The 20,071-nt window shown below is 41.2% G+C and overlaps 1 long non-coding RNA gene across 3 annotated transcripts; it reads right to left on the bottom strand.

Annotated features, from left to right (window-relative positions):
• Positions 1-511: 511 nt before the first annotated feature.
• LOC120096677 (uncharacterized) lies at positions 512-8,700 on the bottom strand. Of its 3 annotated transcripts, none has more exons than XR_015637726.1 (3): positions 7,910-8,700; positions 7,278-7,373; positions 512-1,269 (listed from the first exon to the last, which is right to left on the bottom strand). It is a non-coding gene; the product is annotated as an uncharacterized LOC120096677 (long non-coding RNA). The 3 variants fall into 3 exon arrangements; XR_015637728.1 differs by lacking the exon at positions 512-1,269 and adding an exon at positions 2,141-2,426 and having other exon boundaries at positions 7,910-8,515; XR_015637727.1 differs by lacking the exon at positions 512-1,269 and adding an exon at positions 6,205-6,673 and having other exon boundaries at positions 7,910-8,457.
• Positions 8,701-20,071: the final 11,371 nt, after the last annotated feature.

The following is a 20,071-nucleotide window of genomic DNA, read 5'->3' as shown; positions in this document are numbered from 1 at the left end:
GTGGTGGTTCGCATCATGTTTAATTAACCGATGGAGGAGGGCTCCAGTGGTAAAGAAGGCACCCCGCTAAGCTCTGTCCGTATGGCAAATTCGAATCACATCCTTAGCCTTGCAAGAACAAACTATCCCAGGAGCCACTGATGACAGGATGTAGGAATTGAAATCAGGTCCCTCCTGTTGTTCGAGAATCCGTGGAGGGTGCCCGCCATATGCCTGCCCATCACTGCCGGTGGTGGGGGAGGGTTAGAAGATGACAGGATAAAAGAAAGGGAGGCTCTAGTTTCCCCAATATGTTCAAGTCTCAGATGAAAACAATGCACTGTGGTGCTGTACGGAGGCCAAAATTCACATGAAAGTGTGTCTCAAACTTCCCAGCGTAATGAAAGGAGTTTGTGGTGGTTTTGATATGCGCCCTTTGTTTCCTCTGCAGAAAAGGCTGCTCGGGGAGTTTGAGCATAGCTAGGTGAAAACGCTTTGGGTTTGAGTTTAATACAATGCACAGAAATGTGTCTGCCTAAGTCTTTTTTTTTTTAATAAAATGTATTTGTTTTGGATTTGAAACTCAGATAATGTCTTCAGAGTTAACATTTTTTGGAAGAGGGAATTTGGGGATTATCTAACTTATCTCAAAAGTCTGAATAACTGTGTTGTTTGAGGGAAAATGTAAGTTAACTTGTGATTTTCTTAATGATGTAATCATTTTTGAATGCATTTTAAGTACCTTAGTATGCTAATAAAAGCCTGAAAACAAGCAGAATATCAGTTTTGGTCCTTAATACAATGGCAAGCAAACCTGCGCATGCTCTTTAAGTTTTTTTTTTTTAACTATTTTTACTTACTGTAATCATGTTACAAGTTAACCTTATGATTTTCCCCCACTTGATATTTTACTACTTGTTTCCCACATTTTTTGATTTATACATATCATTTTTATCGATAGCATAATTTTCCTTCAAATGAATGTTATCTTTTTAATTGTGCCTGTGTGTGCATCCTTGAGTGTGTGATAGGCATGTGTGCATATATAGTATATATGGTGCCCTGTGGTATATATGGACACCATGAGGTTGCCATGGGAAGTCTTCCTCAGTATCTTTTCTACTGAGTTTTGGGAGGCAGGGTCTTCTGGATTTTCTCTTTCTCGGTCCTTAAGCACTAGGACTGCAGGCACACACCACCATACAGATGTTTCATGTGGGTGCTGGAGATCTGGACTTTCCCCACCGAGCCACGCCCATTCTTCTCCTTTTCCGACCATCCTCCTGTTAACTAAAATTAGCAAAATAATTAAAAACCTTCCAGTGTTCGGTGTTACAAATGTTATAAAGACAGTATTTTGGTAGGCATAGATTGCTCCACATTTTGATTCATTGCCTTAGAAAGATTCCCCCCAAATGCACACTTCTTTCAAGGGTGTGTGAGCGAACAGAATTCTGTTCCCAAGATAAGTGGAAAATAAAACACTGTGAACCCCTAGCTGTTGACTAAAGTAAACGTGCACACAATTCATGTGCAGTTCTAGGTGACAACTTCACCCCACAGCAAGTATTGCCGCCATGAAAAAAAAAAATATTTCATTTTTGTTCTGGTGTCCCTTCGTGTGCTTTCCTTCAAAGTGGGCATGCAGAGATGATGACGTTAATCCAGACCGTCCCACTTTGCCTTAGGTATCAACTGTGTTTCAATCTAGGAAGACGGTACTTTCGATGAGAGTGTTTGCGTTTATAATACTTTCAGAGAAGATTGCAGATGAACAAGTAGGTGGAAATGGCTCATGAACAAGTAGGCTCTCCTATTAAGAGGGTCATGCTTTCAGTTAAATCTGAACGTGCTTCTAATGACGAATAGTTCCAGATGATTTCCTGGTGCTAATGTAGAGGTGGGTAAGTTAGGTGATGTATTTTTATCGAGCACAGCTTTGGAATTTGGACAAGGAATTCAAGGTTTTCAACTGTGCAAGGTATCCGTTCAGGAGGCTTGCAGAGAGGAAAAGCCACCTGTACCAATGTCAGCCTCACAGCATCTTTCAAAAGGACGTTGTTCCGGGGTATCTCACTACAGAGCACTAACTTTGAAAACGTAGGCTGCAGTCGTGAGTTCTGATTCTAGAATTCAGCTGGCAGTGACACAGATTTTTTTTAAACCATTCTTTATTTTGAGAAAAATATATATTATAGTATTAAAATTTCTACTTTCAACTAGCTTTATCAAGGGATCGTCTGGTCTGTTTCACTTGATGTACATTTTCATGAAACACCATCAATTCGGTCCAAGTCTCCACGAATTCGTGAATATGTTCTTGGATTTTAGAGCGCTAAAGTGTACTTCTCATTTGCTCTAGTCACGTTTATCATGGCTCTGCAGTAGCAGAACATCCTTTGTCTCCCAAATGTACTCCTTTCGGTGAAATTATTTTCTTTGCAGAACTGGAAAAACAAAAGGTGAACCTTCTCAGGGAAATACTGGGTGGGACAGGGAAGTCAGGTCAGAAAGCAGACTGCCCATATTGGCAGTGAAAAAACCACGCTTATTTGGTAGTCGACTAGTTTTGTGGTTAAATAATGGTCTTATTTTGGCATTTAATGAATATTTGTTCCAAATAAACATAATTTATGAATATTTTAACACATGCATACTCAGTGGGGTGGATTCTCACACTGATATAAATAGAATTAATGAGCAGTCAGCTGCCACATACCAGGACATATGACCCAGCAGCAAGAGCTCAGAAGCGGTTCTCCTGGCTTCATAAAGCTCTGCCCTTAGTTTAACTTCTTGAAACTATGTCTCATTCTCCCCTCACTGTTGCAGAACTCAGGTTTTGTTAGATGAGTCTGGCTGGATGTCCAGACAACCATTTGTTTTGCCTTCTTTAAGACAAAACAAAATCACACAGAGGGAGGGCTTGGCTCCACTCAGCACAACTTGTGACAGGAGTCAGAGAAAAATGAATATTTTACATATTTCTACTAAAAACATGAATTGTCTGTTCTTTCCATTTTTGTGACAATTAGCATGATTATGCCAGTTGCTACAGATCTTTACAAAACAAAAAGACAAACGAACAAAAAACCCAAAACTTCCAGTGGTTTTACATTTTAAAACAGACCTGACACCCCTTGAGTGGGTGAAACAGAGAGAAAAAGCAAACACATCCTCTGGGCCATTACCTGCTCTCCTTGAACACAAAGCACCGAGCTGTGCAGCATGCCTAATACGATTTTTTTTAAGGAATAAGCCCAGCAGTAGAAAGCTACCCCTTCAAGGAGTAGGTTTGGGAATCAACGCCAGCATGCGAAATCTTCAAATTAACTGGATTTAATTTGACAGGGAATTATTGTTGTGAAGAGGCAAAGTGAAATTTAAGAGTCACCTCTATTCTGTTCTGCTATTTTCTTTTTACAGCTTTATTATAGGCAAAGCAGAAAAATAAAGCGAGCATGTGCAGTGCGATGCCCAGATGATCTGGCAGGAGGGCAGTCTTGGCAAGAGATTTGGGCTGTGACGTTTATACACACAGATGGCAGGGCACAGCCTTTATTCCTCTTAGCTTTCATTCCAAAAGGGGGTGTTGGAGGCCTCTCTCCCTCCCACCCCCACATTTGCAAACACACACTCTCTGAAATTTCAGACTAAAGCTGCATCCGAAAAAGGAGAAGTCCAGTCCGGCCTGCCTTAAGGAAGTGAGAAAAGAAAACAGGGCACCATTCTCCTGGCCACCTCTTAGAGGAGGACTTTATCCCGACAGACTGAGGAGGAGGCTGGGGCCTGAGGAGCTTCCCCAGAGTGGCTCCCCTGGGGAATCCCCTTTCCACTGCAAAGTCAATGGGCACCACCTAGTGCTCTTTCCTGGCAAAGGCTGTGTGTGTTGGTCTGGATGTAAGTGGGCACTTGGGATGACTGGTAAAGGTAAAATAAAAGCACACAGTCGTCTTCAAACCCTTTGCCTTCTAAGGAAGGGGAGAGAGGGAGAGAAGGGGGAATAAGGAAAGGGGGAGGGGAAGAATAAGAATTTTAAGGTGAATGAAAGCAGTTCTTCCAAATAAGGGCTTTTCTTAGGGCTGGTCTTTGTTGATAGTTTCCTCTTATATTTTTCCACACACCCCCCATTTGTTTTATGTAAAGACTTCACTTCCCAGCTCTGGCTGACCTGGAATTTGTTACGTAGATGAGAACACTCAGAGATCCCCCTGCCTCTGCCTCTACCCTTGAATGCTGGGATTAAAGGTATGCACTGCCAAGCCTAGCTTCCCTTCCCTCCTGTTTTTAAAGCCATTCCAAATCTCCTCTTGAGAAATAAAGTCTTTATTCCTCCATATGCTAATTCCCCCTGCATCCGGTTTGTCTGTCTGTTTCCTCTATGGTTAAACTTGGAACATTTCTAAAACCTTCATTCAGCCTAAAGCAAAAAAGGTTCTAGTACCAATGTGCCCTTGGCAGCCAAAATCGTTTCTAACAAGGAGTCTCTCTGGAGTCTTCCTAACAAAACAAATCGCACTTATGAAAAATGAGGCGTAGCACAGACTCTTTCGCAGCACAATAAGATCAAGTTAACCGCTCGTGCCTCTAGGAAAAGGATCTAAGAGGCTTTATCCGATTGGCAAAATGGACCTGGATATCAGCTCAAGGATTGAGGACACTTTGATAAAATTTCAAAGCAATGAAGTCCGATTATCTGAATGATTGCTTAACCCCTTTAAAATATAACTCGGGGAAGAACAAGATTTTTTTTTTTTTTTTGAACACATGGTCTGGCAGAAAATAGAAAGCTGTTTTATACTATTTGCTTTTTCTGGAACATTTTGTTTAGAATTATTCTTCCCACTACTGCTTTTACAGAACAATGATAAGCACTTCTCTGTTGCTAAAAGTAGACAATTCTTCAATAAAATGAGCAATCTTGGTTTACAGTGATGCGGGAAGAAGTAATGGGAAGAATGCCACAGAGAATCAGAGAGACCAAGGCCTGCTGTACATTAAGAGCTGAGTGACTGACTGCACTAGGAAAAAACAAATCAGACAGAAAACAGGCGGTAAAGAGGTGAGTTAAAATGGATAAACCTTCTCTTGAGGAAAAACTCCGAGTCTACGCTGAGGAACCTGGGAGAAAGTAAGGAAAATGCAATGCAAGATTCCAAACACTTTCTACTGACTAGATTACTTCAACGGATCTTCACAACTTCATCGTCAAAATTGAAAAAAATCCAAAATGTTCCTAGCTTTAGACAGTTTGTTGCTGTAGTTTAGGCTATTAAATAAGTGATTTACTTGAACCATTTTTCTTTTAAATTCAAAAAAAAAGAAGAAAAAATATTCAACCAAATTCCTCGTCTTACGAACTCAAATAGGAACAAATCAGCAAATAGGCTGACCTCTGTGCTTTTACCAGCACCTACAAGCAGTAGGCTAAGAGGGGAAATGATGGCCTAATGGTAAAGAACACTTGCTGCTCTTCCAGAGGACCTGGGTCCGATTACCAGCACCGTTCAATAACTCTAGTTCCAAGAAATACAATGTCCCCTTCTGGCCTCCATGGGCACCAGAATGCTTGTGATTCATAAAATGAACAAATACAGATTAAATGAGGGATCTTGTCTAAGTTTAAGAGGTATTTGAATTAGTCAGCTGAAGCCTGGTTTCAAATAAATACTATTTGAGTATTATAAATTGTAAATTAAGTATTGTAATATCCACTGCCGGCTAATGGGACAGCACCCGTACCTTAATAAACACTACAGTACACCAGACTCTATTTCAAAAGGGACTTTGAAATATATGATGCTTTTCAAGACAGAAGAACAGGGAAGTGGTCAGGAGTGTCCGTGCAGGTAGAACATGTAAAGTTCCACTGATGTGACTAAGGGTTTTGACCTACAAAGTAATATTTATCATATTTCAACTTCACCACCGAAATACCTTCATGGTCTTTATCTAAAGACTGCAGGGATGATGCTAGGGTTAAGAGCACACACTGCCATGCAGAAGGCCCAGCTTTAGTTCCCAGACACCTGTGGCTGCAGCTTCCAATGACCTGATGCCTGTGATCTCCTCGGGCACTGCCCTCAGGAGTGCATACATAGAAGACACAGGACACACAGGCACCCGTACATACATGGACATGCACACATAAGCATGATTAAAAATAAATATTAAAACAGACACATCAAATATAGCAGAAGATGAAGGAACCTGCGGCAGAAATTTGCATTTCTATCGTGTATTAAAATTAACTAGAAAAGTTTAGGTCATGAGTTGGTTTGAAGGATCTGTATTCAAATCAAACTCTGAAAATTAACGTTGGCGTAACATAATGTTCTCGTCTAACTTAAAGAGTTGATTCAGATTTCACCAAGTGTTTTAATAATGCTTTTATGGTTTAAAAGAAGTCATGGAATATGCATCGCATTTGGTTTTCATTTGTCCTTAGTCTCTTTTATTCTGAGACAGTTTCTTGGTCTTTCCCTAGACAGTTACTTTTGTGATCTGTCTTTACCAAGACATAATTAAGAGGATAAATGTCGTCCGTCCTCATTCATACCACACCAGTGGGTTTGTACGGATGCTTTGTGAGAAGTTTCTGTTCCTTTTGTATGCTTCCTCTCATAGAAGTGTAGCCGTAGCACCTCGGATCTTTCAGAAATCAGGAAGTACAACGCAGAATATGAAGGATGTGCTGAAAATTCAAGGGCTCTATTGGTCTGTAACGTAGCAGCTCATCCACACCATAACATAGTTTGTCGCTGTAGCTACAAAACTACACCCAAAGCAGCTGAAACATTGCTAAGATTTATCAAAGGAGAAACACTTGCGATATATTAAGGGTCAAAAATGCAAAAACGAATTATAAAAATGTCCCTTTCTGGGACAGCATGAGTGGACGCAATTTGTAGTTCTTCAATGTAAATAATTAGGACATGACTGTTTTAGTAAAGCCTCACTATTTCTTTAGTTTATGAGGATGAGAATGAAAACATTTAGAACAGCTCTCTTTCTTTGTTAACAGTTGAACCATCCCACTGATGTCTTCAACCACTTTAAAGCATTTAACGCACGAACCCCTTTTCTTTCACAAGGCACATCAATAGTTTGGTTTCAGGGACTCAGATCCATCTATATAGCAACAAGCAGCTATTTCGACATCTCTCTCTCTCTCTCTCTCTCTCTCTCTCTCTCTCTCTCTCTCTCTCTCTCTCTCTCTCTCTCTCTCTCTGTAGGCCCAGTGAAGAAATATCTTCGTTGATCTTCATCGTACCTTACTGCACGAATGAAAAACCTACCTGAGAACATGACTACTTGCTGTAGTCATCCCGAAGCTCCTCCCTTTTTCAGCTCTCTCTCTCTCTTTGCTTTACGAAGGGAGTTGTTATTAGGACCTGAAAGAGAAAATTCTCAAATAGGCCAAGCAAGGGCTTCATGATTGGAAGCAAGAGCTACAAAATACATTGCTACATTTTCTAGTTAGGCTAGCGGCATGCAAACACCCTGGATCTCAGCATCCAAGGCAGAGAGAGGATCGTGGATGAGAGGGAGACTCTGAGCAGCACAATGAAGCTCTTATCATCTCACAACACCAATCCAAACAAGCAAAGAAATAAATGAGCAAGAACAACAAAAGGCAGAAACAACCACCCAGGCATGAGAACCAACCATGGTGCTAGGTGACCTTTTTTACCTATTCTAAAAGTAAGACAATGCCCCTGGAGTTTAAATTGCCCATGCTGTAGTATAAAGTCCAGTTAGTTAGCTAGCACACTCGTACTTTCCTCTCAGGCATAGGAAAAGTCTTTTGTCACTACACAGTTGTCATACAGAAGCAGTGTAGAGGTCATTCGTCCACCTGAGTTGCTCAGATTATAGTGGCCTGAATGCAAAAGTCCATTCAGATAGAAGAAGACACAAAGACAATTACCTCTGGAAAGAGTGTCAAAGGATTTGTATTCTCAAGATGAAACAGAGAGAAATAATTTGCTCCTAAAGGGTGACGACTTATGAGTCTTTTGTAGAGACAAATCCTTTGCTACAATTAAAGGCAGGATTCTTGGTACAAAGCGGAAGATCCGGACCGGGAAGCTTCTTTAAAGCACCGACGTAGTCGGAATGTTCTGGAAGTTCTTAAAACGTGAGCTCTAAGGAAATGGCTAGTTCGTAAAAGATCAACTCAGCCGATTCCAAGTGATGAAACTGGAACTGCCTCGCAGAGTGATGGACTTGCCGGGCGACTCCGGAGGAAATACAAAAGGCCAGTTAGCAGTGGCAGGGGTTAGGAGAATTCAGAAGATGACGCCATTTACCCTCTAGGCAGATTGTGCTGCGACTGCACCTTGACAGAACAGAGGCAGTTACAAGCCCAGTTGTTGCTGTAAAGCTCTCTTTGCCCAGTTTCAAAACGTGTGAAGGCATGCTTCTAGAAGAACCACCACACGCTGCGATGCTGTTAACAAACACTACAAAAGCCCTGCGTATGCTTGGCTGCTTCCAAGATTTGATTCTTCTAGAGATGATGCATAGCGAATGTGAAGTGCTGCGGACTTAATCTTGAGGTCATCCTAAAATTTATACACTGAAGTCTGAATGCCTGTGTGGGGATGTTAGAGGTCTTAGATGATTGGCTCACGGTGCTTTTATTCTTCAAAAAGCACGGGAGAGAGATTTTTATCCTCTTTCCTCGTGTGAAGATGTAACAGGAAATTAGACACCTGTACACTAGAAAAAGTCTCTTAACTTTTTGAAAACCCAGTGAGCTGAGCGCCTCTCTCCCCCTCCTCCCTCTCCCCCTCCTCCCTCTTCCCTCCTCTCCTTCCTCCCTATCCCCTCCCTCCCTCCCTCCTTCCCTTCCTCCCTTCCTCTCTCCCTCTCTCCCTCACCCACTCCCTCTCCCCTCCCTCCCTCCTTCCCTTTCTCCGTCCCTCTCTCCCTCACCCACTCCCTCTCTCCCTTCCTCACCCTCCCTCTCTCTTCTTCCTCTCTCTTTGTCCCTCTCTGTCCCTGTCCCTCCACCTACCATGATGCTTTTCTCCAACACACACTTTCTTCTATGAGGTCTGCTCACTTTACAGGCCCAGAGTTAATGGAAGCAAAGAGAGGAGAGACTGAAACGAGGGGCTTTCTCTTTCTCTCTCTCTCTCTCTCTCTTTTTTAAGATTTATTTATTTATTTTGTGTATGTGGGTACATTGTCACTGTCTTCAGACACACTAGAAGAGGGCATTGGAGCGCTTACCTAGGAAGCGCAAGGCCCTGGGTTCAGTCCCCAGCTCCGAAAAAAAGAACCAAAAAAAAAAAAAAAAAGAGGGCATTGGATCCCATGATAGATGGTTGTGAGCCACCATGTGGTTGCTGGGATTTGAACTCAGGACCTCTGGAAGAGCAGTCAGTGCTCTTAACCACTGAGCCATCTCTCCAGCCCATGTTTTCTCTTTCAAGTCGCTTATCACAGGCATTTTGTCACGGTGATCAGACACTCATAGTCCCATGGAGGTACCAGAAAAAAACTTGTTCTCCACATTTTCAATTTGTAAAAGTTGATATTCTTTAGTTTATGATAGAAGTCATAACCTATCACTATATTCTTGGGATCACGGTTTTATTGACTTCTTTTCTATGTGCAATCTCCCTTTGCCTCCCTCTTGGGAAGGCACTTGTGAATACTTGGGTTTTTTTTTCTTTGTTTATTTGTCTTTTAAAGCTATCATAAGGACTTTAACTTAATCTCAGCTAGAGGGACTACACTGTGAGCATTTTGGCGAGGTGATCCAGCCCCTAGCTTTACATATATGGGAAGCTTTAACATGTTAACAGGATTAAATTTTTTTAGGTAACTGATGAGAACATGCATGGTCAGATTTTGAGTGGCAGGAAAGAATGGGGAGGGATATTCTGGCTGAATGAGTAGTTTGGAATAATAGAAAAATTCATGGCCAATGTGGCAAAAAGACCATGTGTCTGAACTATGGGGCATGCTGGAACACATTGCTGTAATAATAGAATACCTAAATTCCCATCTAATAAGCCTGGCATCATTCTTTAAGTCTTGAGTGAGAGTAATAAATATTTTCATGTCCACAGGACTCAAGCTAATGTATTCACTGGTTGTTTAAATATACAAAAGGCTTGGTAGCGATTATATTTGTCAGAAGTGCTTAAGCACTTCAAATACCTTGGGATATTTTGTTCTTGGAGCAACTTTAAGGAGTACGCTTTATTGCTGTGACCCTTTGATAGATGTGGAAAATGAGACAGAGACAAGCCAAGTGGCCTTCCGAAGGTCACACACTGTACAGAGACTTCATGCTAAGTCTTGTGGGTTTTACACTGGACTATATATCCTCCAGAAGGAGAAAAGGAAAGCAAAGAATGAAGGCAGGCAAGAAAAGAGTGAAAAATAATAGCAACAAAGCCCAGAAAATTAGGAGAAATAATCTGAAGAGCACCCAAGAATAGCATTGAGATCCAGTCACTAAAAACAACACAGAATCCCACATGCTTCCTTTCTGTGGGGCTGACCTATCTGCGTGAGACAGCATGAACACTGACGTCCTCAGTAGGAATTGGGTTGCAGCTGCCTCTGTTTTTTAGGACCTATTCCTTTTGGTGGCCCTCTAGTAATTTTCCAGGCTAGAAGATAAAAAACCAGTTATGTTTTTGGATAATTCTGTTTCCTCCCACACAGGTCTCAACAACATATCCGGTGGGCGGATGCTCTAACCTTGTGGAGAGGTGTAGGCTGTTTCAGTACTTCAGTAAATTGTGGGGCGATTGTATTTCTTGGGGTTTTTGTATTATTTCCTGTTTGGTGCCAGAGAATTGTGTTCCTTTTCCATTAGATTGGTGTAGATCATTGTATTTCCAGAAGTACGATGATGATGATGATGATGATGATGACGATGATTATGATGATGATGACGATGACGACGATGATGATGATGATGACGACGACGATGATGATGATGATGACAATGATGATGATGATGGTGGTGGTGGTGGTGGTGATGATGATGATGACGACGATGATTATGATGATGATGATGACGATGACGATGATGATGATGACGATGATGATGGTGGTGGTGGTGGTGGTGGTGATGATGATGATGATGACGACGATGATTATGATGATGATGACGACGATGACAACGACGACGATGGCGATAGAGAAAAATAAATGAGCTCAGATGGTAAACAAGATGTGTGGTCCTTTGTGCCTCTTGGTGCAGGTAGGCAGCACACAAGGATGTCCCCTGGAACAGTCTCTGTCCACCTCACCACTGCTCATTGTTAGCTCACAATGAGACTGCCACATCAGTCATCTTTCAGCACTTTGTTGGCTGGGGACATGTCTCTGGCAATAATCGCTCAACACATAAGCACTGCTCCCTCTCATCACACTGTTTAATCAATAGTGATGTCCTCACAGTGGCCAGACGCAGAGCCATTGAGTCACAAGTGTTAAAACGATGAAACACACACAGTCTTGCTTCTACAACCCTCCCGTTAGCAAATCTGAGTGGGGTGTTTTAAATACAAAACCTATTCTCTCATACATGAAAAACGGCACACACATACACACTCTGGAGACCGAAAGTACAGTTGTTTATATGATACCGAAAGTAGATGGAGGCTCACCTGGACAAGACACAGTCCAAGTGGGTGAAGGTGTAGCTGTAAAATGCACCCCTTTTATACTCTCTCAATTTCCTTGCCCTCAGAGGCCAGTGTTTCCTTACTCACTTCCAGACTTGTGAAGCAAAGCAGGTCATCGCAGCAGGGCCTTCCTCCCTGAGGGGACAGAGTTCTCTCTGCTGCTCAGTCAACTCAGGGGACTTAGATGCCTAGAGCTGCATATTTCTCTGCTAAGGACTACATGCTATGATGGAGTTGTGCTTCTGAGTATTTAGTTTGGGTCTATTTCATCCTCTCTTAGATGTTATTCAAAGGGTATAGAGCAGGGGAAAGGTTATGAAGGTTATAAAGAAGAAAAGAACAAGTCCGCCTAACACCCTCCCAAAATGGCAGCATGAGCTCCCTCAGGAAAGCAAAGTGTGGTTGTCCTCTTTGTGTTTCTGCACACTCCCCGGTTCTGCACACTGCATAAGTAGGGGGATATGCCTCTGTGCGTGTGTGTGAGAGTGTGTGAGAGAGAGAGAGTGTGTGTGTGTGTGTGTGTATGTAAACCTGTATCTGTGTGAATGTATGTATGCATGTGTATGTGTGCACATGTGTTACTGTTATATATGTATATTATGTGTACACGTTTATACATGTGTATTTGTATGTATGCATATGGATATGAGGGGTGTGTCTGGGTGGGAGGGATTCATGTGTGTGTGGGGAGGGATTCTCTGCATCACATGACCAGCGTCATTATTGACATCAGTATTTTAGGTATAAGACACAATAATCTCTCGGTTTGCAGACATTTTGGAATCAGAAGTCACCCTTTTATCCTAAGTTCATCCAAAACCATTCTCTATGGGAAACCCTGACTCCCCCTCAGTGTTTTCCTGCATGGGTCTTGATTTCAAATTCCTCCTTCTGAAACTAAATCCCACATCACTCTAGCCCAGGGGTCACTCTACCCCGAGGAGAGACATTCTCTATTTTCACTTTGTCTCAAACACGGTGAATTCTTCTTACATATCACGCACAGTAAGAACCACTTTGCAAACCTGCTGGTCTATTCATAGATTATGGGGAAAAAACTGGATTCCATCACAGACAAAATTCAATGAGAAGTGGAATTTTTAAATCATAGAGCTGTTTGCTGTCTCCTCCTCCCTTCCTAAGGTCCTGTTTATTGACTGTGTTCTCATTCCACTGAGATGTTCTTGCTCCATCCCTTTGAACATTGCTCAAACCTTAAAGTAACTTGCGGACATGCGAAGAAGCAATGGCCTAATTCCTGTTACTCTCCTCAGAACCTAGATGAAAATAGGTGCTTCGTTCTTTCTCATAATCAAGGGGTTTTTCTTACACACACACACACACACACACACACACACATACACACACACATATACACACATACATACACACACATACACACACATACATACACACACATACACACATACACACACATACACACATACACACACACATACACACATACACACACACATACACACATACACACACATACACACATACACACACACATACACACATACACACACACATACACACATACACACACATACACACATACACACATACACACACATACACACATACACACACATACACGCACACATACACACACATACACACACATACACACACATACATACACACACATACGCACACATACATACACACACATACACATACACACACATACACACACACATACACAGACACACATACACACATACATACACACACACATACACACATACACACATACACACACATACACACACATACACACACATACACACACATACACGCACACATACACACATACACACACATACACGCACACATACACACACATACACACACATATACACACACATACACACATACACACACATACACACACATACACACATATACACACACATACACACACATACACATACACACATACACACACATACACACACACATACACACACACACATACACACACACACACTCACGATCTCTTTTTATTCTGGGTAGATATTTCATAAGATTCATCTTAACATCGTTTTCCACATTGATTTGGGGGATTATCGGAGGCTTTCCTAAATAGTTAAAGATGCCTGGAGGAAGCTGAGAGTCCCTTTCAAATGACACAGAAATAGCACCTCCTAAACCGTTGAGAAACTAGTGTTGGGATGAATATCATGTTCAGTGTCATTCATCAAATATGTGTGAACCAGTAATGACAGTTACTTCTAAAAGAACAAAAAAAAAAAGAGCCAAAAGTTGTAGGTAGAGCAAAAGTACTGTATTTTTACTAAAAGAGTAAAAACCTTATTAATTGCTCTGAGTCTATTTTAGCAGGAATTAGACACTTGGTTTTCATTAACGAGGGCATTCAGAGATATTTGTCCTAATGAAAATCTAAAACCAGGCCTTTAGAACAGATTAGTGATAGTGATGATTCTTCAGAGAGCTCACTAGTCCCCAGCCCTGTGGGACATGTTGATCATTCATTTTATAGGTCAAGTGCAAGTGCATTTATTAATGTATGTTCTGATATAACCCACATTGCAGGATTAACGTCACAGCCCTTGATCAACGATACCAAAATTAATGGGTTCATCAGCACTGCCTGTGGAGACACCCTCTCATTTATAGTGCATTTCTTACAAGTTGTAATTGGGCATGTAATCTGCGCAGTCCCTAAGTGCACTCCAACAAAGAAGCCTGCCTCTGGAAGAAGAGTTAAGACCATCATCTTCTTCGAGACTTTGGTTCATTGGTCACTTGGTCCTATTACATTTTTGCTATGAAACCTTGACATGGGTTTTATCCCCTGGTGAATTTTCCTCTATCCTCATAAATCTTTCAATCAAAGATGATATTCTGTATCCAGCTTTTTATGTGCCTATAAAATTTCTGTTACTACTACTCTGTTGAACAATGATACTACTACTCTTTTGAAGCAATGTTGCTCTGTTGAAACAAAAAGTTGCCAACAAGGATGTTCTATCCACCTACCAGGGCAGTCACCTTCCACAGAAACAGTAGCACCCCATGTTGATAGCCCTGCATTCCCATGGTGCCACCAGCTAGACTTGACACTGCACTCTACAGATCTTCTCCCCATCTTATCTTTCTAGTCATAACTTACCAGAGTCTTAGTTTGGTCTTTTCTATTGGCTCTTAATCCTGCTTCTCACTAACACCCCTTTTCTATTGACTCTTAAACCCACTAAACATTGATGCCCCTTTTCAGCCCTTTTCCTCTCATTCTTACCAGTTTACTCACTTGAATGGTTTGTCCAACACACCCATGTATATAATTGCCCATGTGTTGTGGTGTGGTGTCACTTGCTTGTGACCTCAATGTTCCAGACCCAGAGACAGAAGGATCCCAACTCCGAGGTCAGTCTGAACAGCAGAGCAAAGCCCTATCTCAAAAGCACACTAAATGCAAGAACCAGCTGGTGATGCTATAGTCAAAATGAGAGATTTGAATTCTTTATCTTTTTCCCACTTTGTGTTTTATTTTATTTACATTATTACATTTTTATAAAGATTTTTTATTTTTTTATTTATGAGTAGTACACTGTAGCTGTCTTCAGACACACCAGAAGAGGGCATCAGATCTCATTACAGATGGTTGTGAGATACCATGTAGTTGCTGGGGATTGAACTCAGGACCTCAGGAAGAGCAGTCAGTGCCCTTAACCACTGAGCCATCTCTCCAGCCCTGAATATCATTATCTTAATAATTAAAGAGTTGAGGGTAAAAATGCATCCATCAACTAAAGCAGAAATATTTTGTACAAGCCCACGTAGATTTACAAATGCTGAACATCTCTTAGTACACCAAGCAAATGCCAAATAAATAACCTATCACTAAAGCACAATGTCTTAGTGAAAACATTAAGATATGATCTCAAAGGCAGAAACACAGATCCGCATAGGCCCATAGGCAGTGGCACTATTAGGAGATGTGGCCTTGTTGGAGTAAGTGTGTCTCAGTTTCCAGCTGTCTACGAATCTAGATGATAACAGAATAAACCTCTGAAACTAAATGTTGTCCTTTATAGGAGTTGTATTCATGGTGTCTTTTTAGAGTAATAGAAGTCCTAACTAAGACATGCAGGCAGTAAAGTAAACATCAAAATAAATCATGGGTCCTAGCTATCAAGATATTTTTAACTAAACATCAGTATAGCATCTAAATATTGAGATTGTGAGGTGCAACTACACTAATACTCGGGGAAATTTTATGGTCTAAAAATTTATTTTAGAAAAAAATAAACTTATTTTAGAAAAGAAGTACTACTCTACTGTCTAACCCAGGAGAGCAACAAGGGTAAATGCAAATTTTAACAGTGGCAAATAAAAATAAACACAGGAACTATTGAAGGGTCTAGCAACAACAAAAAATAGAGTGACAAAGACAAATGCTGCTTCAAAAGCAAAGGCAGAAAAGCCACCAAACAGAGCTTTTTAATAAAAGAAAATGTAAGTAAATAAAAACAGGAAAATGAAGGTTAACTGCACACATAGCAGGCATTAAAAGATTCACATTTAAATATTCGTTTATGCGTGCGTGCGTGCGTGCGTGCGTGCGTGCGTGCGTGCGTGCGTGCGTGCGTGCATATACCCAGGCATCTGGAGGGCAGAGGACAACTTCCCAGTGGAAACGGGATGAGTGTGAGAGAGCATCCCTACCAGGACAGAAGTTCAGGGAAGAGATAGCAAAGCAGCAGCCAGTGGTCTGCGCATGCTCGCAGCATTCTCAGCATACACTGAAACTCTTGGGATGCGTGGGCAACAGCCTGCAAATATTTCTGCCATCTTTTCTCTTGGCTCCGATGCTTGTTTTCTTCCCTGTACAGAAGCTTTGCAGTTTGCTGTCGTCTGCAATCCCTTTTCCTCACATTTTGCTTTTGGTTCCTGTGCTTTTGTGTTTTCTCTCCCAGCTTCCTTTGCGGGTCTTGGTTTAGTAAATAGAGATCATTTTGATTCATCTTCATTTTATTTGTGTAGATGGTGAGACATGGCGGCCATTTTCCCATGTTCTGCATGTGGCTATCTAGTTCCCTAGCACTACTGGTTGGAGTTGACCTTTATCCCCTCTTTAAATGATGTACAATTTGTCCACTTGCCGAGAATCGGTTGGCTCTAGATTTGCAGGTCTGTTTCTGAAGTTCCTATTCTGCTCCATTGTTGCACTGTGTCTTATTTTCTGCCAGTGCCATACTGTTTTATTTATTGTGCCTCTAGAGTATGTCAAGAGAGGACTGGTGAGGCTGTCAGCCTTGTCCATTTGCTTAAGATCACTTTCTTTGTACCTAGGGTGCTTTGGACTTGCATGTGAACTTTACAATTTTTTGAAGTACATCTATGAAGAGTGTCACTGATATTTTGGTGGGCACTGGACTGGATCTGTAGTTACTTTGGACAGTTCATGTTTCCATCTATGAATATGGGGGGAGTTTCTCCCATCTCTTGGTCTCTGGTTCAAGTCTTCTGTCAGTCCCCTGTAATTTCCAATGTAGTATCTTTCTCCTCGGATAACTTTTTCTTAGGTTTTCTGCTGTTGCTGTGTTTTAATTGTTTCTTGCCAAATATGTTATTTCTGTATAGAAAAACTATTGGTTTGTATATTTTTCTACAAAGATTTTGTTTATTACTTCTACTAATACCTTGGTGGAGTCTTTAGGTATTTTCTATGTACGGCATCATATTTTCTCCAAACAGAAAATTTGACTTCTTCTTTCCTATGTATGAACCGTTTGTTTCTCTTGCTTTATTCCTCTGGCTAAAACTACTAGTACTATATTGCACAGAAACAGTTGGCAGTTGATATTCTTGTCTCTAATCTTACAGGCAATGCTTTAATTTTCCCTCATTCAGTATAATGTTAGCATTTGTTAGCTGTAGCCTTTATTTTGTTGAGTTACTGTGATGTCTAACTTCTTCAAGGTAAGGACTATCAGAATCATGAGCAATTTACTTTTTAATGAAATCCTCTTCACTACCCCTGTCCACCTTCTGTAGTTTACTAACTGATGAAACAGTAGAACACACACACACACCATACAGACACACCATACACACACACCATACACACAAACCATACATACACACACACATACCCACACATACACACACACACACACACACACACACACACCACATACCATTCACACACATACACACATAGACACACACACACTCACACAGGCACAAGCACACATACCAGGGGGTAACACACACACACACACACACACACACACACACACACACACACACACGTATACCAGCAGCAAGGGGCCTGAGAGAAGGAGAATGATATGATTACAGCTCCTGTAATCATCCCCTAGCATTTCTTGAGGCAAGAATTTTATTTTACTGATTTTGTTTTGTTTTGTCTTGTCATAGGGGGCGGTCCATAATATAAACCAATGACTGTGAGGGTCTTCACCTTCCTTTGTTGATAGCACCTGTCATCACCATAGGGATGTAACAAGAAATGGGTTGTTTCTTAGCTACACACTTTTCAAAGTGGCTGGGGAATACAGAAAATCCCAGCACTCTGAAGCCAAAGCAGGAGGATCAAGGTCCAAGGCCAGCTTGGGCTGTTTAGCCATATCATGTGTCTTAGGTTAATTATTTAATTTAAATCCCCAGCTATACAGACTTCCAGCAAACAATTGAATAGCCAAAAATGGTCAGAGACAGGACATGTTGATTACTATGATCTGTCTGGTCTGGTCTGGCCTGGTCTGGTCTGGTCAAGTCTGGTCTGGTCAGTTCTGATCTGGTCTGGTCTCAATTGGTCTCAACTGGACTGCACCAGACAGGACCAACAGTTCATTCTAAGAAAGTACAGAACAATAAAATACAAGTATGTATCTTCATACAAGGTAATCATGTTCTATATTATGGATTACACTTTTAATTAAAGTTGGCATATTTCTGCTGCTGTGCTTTAAGAAATTAACCAAGTTGGACAAGCTCTCAGCTCTTTAACTACACCAAACCTGTTTGTGATTTTTGGCACTCCACACATGAGGTGTGTTCTGAAGATGACAAAGTGCCAGTCATCCAAGCTGTCACATGCCCGCTAAAAGCCACTCTGAGCCAAACTCATTTGCACTCAGATGAACACCTTCTGAGAAGCAGACACTTAAATACTTACAGTTTCAGGTGCCACTCACAGACAGTAAAACAAATTTTACAATGAGCCCAGAATTGTTTTTTTTTTCCAAAGCAGTGCAGTAATTCCATTGACTAAGCCAAGCCAACGGATTATGACAGTTGTTATACGGAATCACAATCCATCAAACATTCATAACATAAGTCATCAGGTTTGGACATGTGTGCAATTACATGGTTTAAAACACAATATTAAAAATAACTCTTCCCTTTAGCAGTGAAAACACTGCCATGTTTTCCTGACAAGTACTTATATTGATATGAACCCCTGACAAATATTACACAAGTATGAACGAAAATGTATCACTCTGTGCATTCTTTAGTCCTCTAATCCCATGGGAAAGACAATCCAGAGAAGTGAAAGGGGGTCAGGGTTGGGAGAGGCACATAAATTGGAGTACCCTCTTGTGTAAATTGTAGAGTCCAAAGGGTCTTTCCACTTTCTAGAACTGCTAATCCCCTCACTCTAGGGCACGGTCTTCCTAGCCTGTTGCTTCCAGTCCTAAGAAAGGCAGCTTTGCAAGTCAGGTTTGCTGAGGTGCGACTGTGCTTGTGTGGCCAGGACCAAGGAAACTGTACAGGCAAAATATCCTCTCAGAATTTGTGCACCTCTTTGGTTTTGATTACATATCACTATGTTTTAAATGAGACAACCCTATAGAGTGGGAATATTTTGACATTGGGTTGGGGGTGTATGGTGGCTTCTCGGAATAAGAAGTTGTGACTCTACATTGGCAGGGTGATAAGAACACAGACCCAGAAATGTAGCCTAAATTATCTTGGGTAGAATTAAAGTATCATACAGATAAATCTTTCATTAAATTAAACGGATTTAAGAAACATTTTTTGTTGTTCTGTGTAGTCCTGGCTGGAACTCACTCTGTAGACCAGGCTAGCCTCAAACTCAGAAATCGCCTGCCTCTGCCTTCTACACTGGGAATAAAGGTATGTACCACTATGTAGGCTAAAAACATTTGGTTTTGATGTAACTCCACACATACTCAGTTATGTTGAACATGCCAAAACTTAGAAAATACCAGGCTTAAGATGATATTTTACTGAGTTTCTTTTCTCATGATATTGGCTTGTGTGTACCAGGCAAGCATTTTCCACTAAGCAATATCACCAGTCCTTGGTTCCTCGAGACAGGGACAAGCTGGTTCTTAAAACTTTGGAATGGCAATAACACATAATTGGTCCATTCATATTTTGTTGGCTACAAAAAACTTCTTGGTATGCCT

Source organism: Rattus norvegicus, chromosome 14 (genome assembly GCF_021556685.1).
Source record: "Rattus norvegicus strain SHRSP/BbbUtx chromosome 14, alternate assembly SHRSP_T2T, whole genome shotgun sequence".
Taxonomy (NCBI): Eukaryota; Metazoa; Chordata; class Mammalia; order Rodentia; family Muridae; genus Rattus; species Rattus norvegicus.
Note: the sequence above shows the minus strand (reverse complement) of the source record. Positions and strands in the feature narration are given on the sequence as shown.